This window comes from Asparagus officinalis, chromosome 3 (genome assembly GCF_001876935.1).
Source record: "Asparagus officinalis chromosome 3, Aspof.V1, whole genome shotgun sequence".
NCBI lineage: Eukaryota > Viridiplantae > Streptophyta > Magnoliopsida > Asparagales > Asparagaceae > Asparagus > Asparagus officinalis.
Genome location: NC_033796.1, coordinates 19773006 through 19777041, shown reverse-complemented (window position 1 = coordinate 19777041; position 4036 = coordinate 19773006). Strand labels below are relative to the sequence as shown.

Sequence of the window (4036 nt, the reverse complement as noted above, 5' to 3'; positions counted from 1 at the left end):
CCCCCCGGGGGGGGGGGGGTGGAGATGTTCTCGCTAGCGCTCTGACGCTCGTTGTTTCCATCTTTTTTAGGCTGTGAGTCAGATGTTCGGAAAGTCGCAGGTTGACGGAGACTCATCATAGTTCGCCATCATTTATTAATAGTTAGTTAGTGCTCCACAATAGACATTTATGATTTTATTTTCCTCATAGAGATGTATTTCATCTGGAGGCTGAGTGCCTATATACTTTTCAGTTAACTTTTTTGTATTTGAGATTCATTGTCTTTATTTCGGTTTATTAGATGCACTTCTTTTCTTTTGTTAGAACATAATTATAAATGCTATTGGATATTTTCTCTATATTATATTCATTGCATTATTATCTTTACTATATCTGCTTGTACCCTCACTTTTTGTATTTGATTCTACTAGGGAGATATTACTGTGATGGTAAAACAAGTTGTTGCACAGTGTTGGGTGTATGACATGTTAACATCCTTGGGTTCACATTGGACTGCAGCCTTGTGTGAAACTAGGGGTTTCACACATTTTAGTAAATAACCCTTTTGAAGCAGGCCTGTATATAGCGCTAGCTCTTCCTAATCCTCGAAGTATTAGACCTCTGTTGTCCTGTAGGAATAAGAATGATGGGACTAATTAGTCGATTATCCTCTGTATATATATCATTAAGATTAGGGTTAATCTCGGCCTTAACTCATATCAATATCTCACCGAGCTTGCATTGTTTTGCTGCCATTCATCAATCTCTCTTTTCCATATTTAAAAAAAAAATATGTACAGTTATGATTGGAGGTTAGTTAAAATGAAGCAGGATTAGATAAGTGATGGTCTGTGAGAAATCTTATAACAGAAGCTAAGGGATTAGATTGGATTAGTATATTGGTTTAGTATTTGAGTTTAGATTTTGATTATAAGTCAGTTAAACAAAAGCTAAGGGATTAGATATTTGAGGTATATAAATTAGTATTTGGGTATTTTTGTATACAGAAAGCTTTTCACAAACTCGTACTTTTAAAATGAGTGTGATTTATAAAAATAATTGAAGATTAATGGAAAGGTCTATCTGGAAAAGAAAAGTTTAACAAGTGTGCAACAATGTCGTTGTAGTATAGTGGTGAGTATTCCCGCCTGTCACGCGGGTGACCCGGGTTCGATCCCCGGCAACGGCGAATGTTTTGTTTAAGTTTTAGTACAGCTCTTCCGTGTTAATACCTTTTTAAAAATTCCCACTTTATTTTTATACTTTACATTCGTTTCAACCTCCCCCCATCTTTTCGCTTTCCAGCAACCTACCGACACCTGGGTCAACTCTCATTCTACTCGTCTCTTTAATTTCTCATTTTACCCAAATTATGTTATTTAATTCATGTATAATTACTAATTGCCTTCGATTTCGTTACGGATTCTTTTCATTTATGTGAGTTTGATTAGAAGCGGAGAATTTTTTTTTTTTTGAGGGGAATTCGCGTCGAAGAGGGAGTGAGAAAGACGGCGGATTTGCTGGAGCCGGGAGACTGAGGCCAATTTGGGCAATATTTGGGCCGGATTTGAACATAACCAGAGTGCGGCCTGTACATGAGGAAAGGGAGTAGAGAATGCTTTGGAGGCCCATTCTGGGCCTTGTACTTGACTCTAATAGCGGACTCAGTTTGATCGGGCGTAAACTCTAGGTCAGATCATTAAATTTGGGCCTCTTTATACGCGTAAATTAAACGCATAGCGTAAACTATAAGTCCGCGTCAAGTATACGCAGACGAGTATAATTAACAATACCAGACGCATAGTTATACGCTTCTGCGTAAACTATACGCGGACGCGTGACAAACGCGTGATCTCCTTTTTATAAATATATAATGGCGATCGATCTCACATTCTCACTCCCTCTCGCTCAGTTTCAAATCTTGAAGAGAGGGGAAAGAGAAAGAGACAAGAGGCGATGGAGCCCAAACCCTAGCGAGCAAAACCCTAGCGTTGTTAAGAGGAGAATGGGTAATTCATTTTCCCCTTTTTTTTTGCGATTTCTAAGATCTTTATGATAGATAATGTTTACTAGATTTACTTGCCTTAAAAAAACAACTTGCAATTGAATTTCAAAAATCTCGAGATTAAGAGCATCTCCAACCACAAAACCCAAAATGGTGTAGTTTTTACATCAAGTTGGTGTAGTTTTTACACCAAATCACTATTCCATCTCCAACCTATTACTCCAAAAAGAATATTCCTTTTATTATTCTTATCTTTTAACATTTTATCTATTTAAAATATTTAACAAATTATATAATTATATAATACATTACATATAATTAATTATAATAATATATTTTATGAATAAAATAAAAATATAAAAAATTAAATGTTAAATTAAATTAAAATATTATTTTCATAAATTCAACTAAAGATTACATTTAACATCACAAAAAAAACATCACACTTGCAAGCAAAAAATAAAAATAAAAGGCATTACATTTTTATGTCCTAATTTTTATCTAAATGGTTTAGTTTTTCTTATTTCTTTTTGAATTTTATTTTAATAATTATTTTATACTCTAATTTCATTTATAATAATTAATATAAAATAATATATATTATTAATACAAATATAGAACACAAAAGCAGAAAGAATAAAGTTTAGAAAAAAAGCAAAAAGAAAAGAAAATATGAATAAAAGAATATAGTTTAGAAGAAAAAAAGCAAAAAAAAAAGAACTGCTGCGCTATTGCTACAGTGTCGCGCCATTTCTGGTGCAGCAATGTAGCACCCCGCTAATTTAGCGGGGTGTTTGGCGCTCCATTGGAGCGCCAAAACACTCCAAAATGGAGTTTTGGCGCTCCATTGGAGTTGCTCTAACTAGCAGTTATGGGATGGTATATGTATTTGTATCGATCTGAGAGATTTTAGTTGTTATCCATGAGGAAAATTTTAGTTTCATCTTTGAGACATTTCATCGAGCATGTTTCTGACATTTTTCTTCAATGTAAATTCGAGAGGCTCTAGGTTTCTAGCATTGCTGGTGTTTTTCAAAATAGTAGTTTCAGGAAAGAAAGCCTCTTTTCGTTAGGATTAGTACGATCCTTCACATCTTCAAGGTTAACATCGTATGAGACCTGAATTGTGGTGCTAGGCTTGCAACTATTGCAACTACTAGTTCTCTAAAATTGTAAAGTTGATAGAACTTAAATTTGTTGCAAAGACATTTCTAGCATTTCTTAACGCCAAAATTTTACCAAAATTTTACTCCTCGTTGAGCTATGTGCTGGACTCTTTTTCAGTTAAAGCAATACAGCTCAATAAAATCCATGAGGCTGAGACATTCCATTAATCCTTCTTGTAATCCCCAAGATCTTATGCAGGTAAGAAGCCTGCTCCCTCCCTCTCCAATTCAAATCTCAAAGAGAGCGGGGTTGGCAGCATAGGCGAAGGAGCCAAACCTCTAACTAGTGATTACCTTGCGTTGATATTATAACAATGAGGATTGGTAATTTGTTTCTCTTTCGGAGTTTTTATTTCTACGAGCTTTATGATATATAATGTTTAATTGATATACTTATTTTTCATGCAAATTGCAATAGCGTTCTTTAAATCTCAAGGTTTTCTAGTAGTGAAACTGATGGTATTTTTATGTATTGATCTCAGAAATTGTTGTTGTGATACATGGTGAACATTTTAAGTTCCTCTCTAGGAAATTTCATTGAGCATGTTTCTGGCACTTTTTTTTCCCTGGATCCAGCGTTGCTTTTCATTGTAGAACTACTAATTATAGGAAAGAGATCCTATTACTTATTTGATTAAAATGATTTTAATTTTACCAAAAAATTTATTTTCTTTAGGAGCATTTGTAGGGTCCTTCACATATTCAAGTTTAACATGGTACCCGACGTGACTTGTGGTGATAGACTTCTGTCTGCAGTTGCTGCAACTATAGGCCCTCTAACACTGTCAGGTTTGATGCAACTTCATTTAATTTCATGGTTCTATACTGGATTCTTGTATATTTTTGGTAGAAAGCACATGCATTTCTTAATACCAAATCTGTAGT

The 4036-nt window shown here is 34.5% G+C and overlaps 1 long non-coding RNA gene and 1 other non-coding gene across 2 annotated transcripts; both read left to right on the top strand.

Moving 5' to 3' along the window:
* On the top strand, window positions 1098-1169 carry TRNAD-GUC. The gene has a single exon. It is a non-coding gene; the product is annotated as a tRNA-Asp (tRNA).
* Window positions 1315-3820, top strand: LOC109833270. Its single transcript, XR_002245167.1, has 3 exons — window positions 1315-1670; window positions 1893-1989; window positions 3351-3820. It is a non-coding gene; the product is annotated as an uncharacterized LOC109833270 (long non-coding RNA).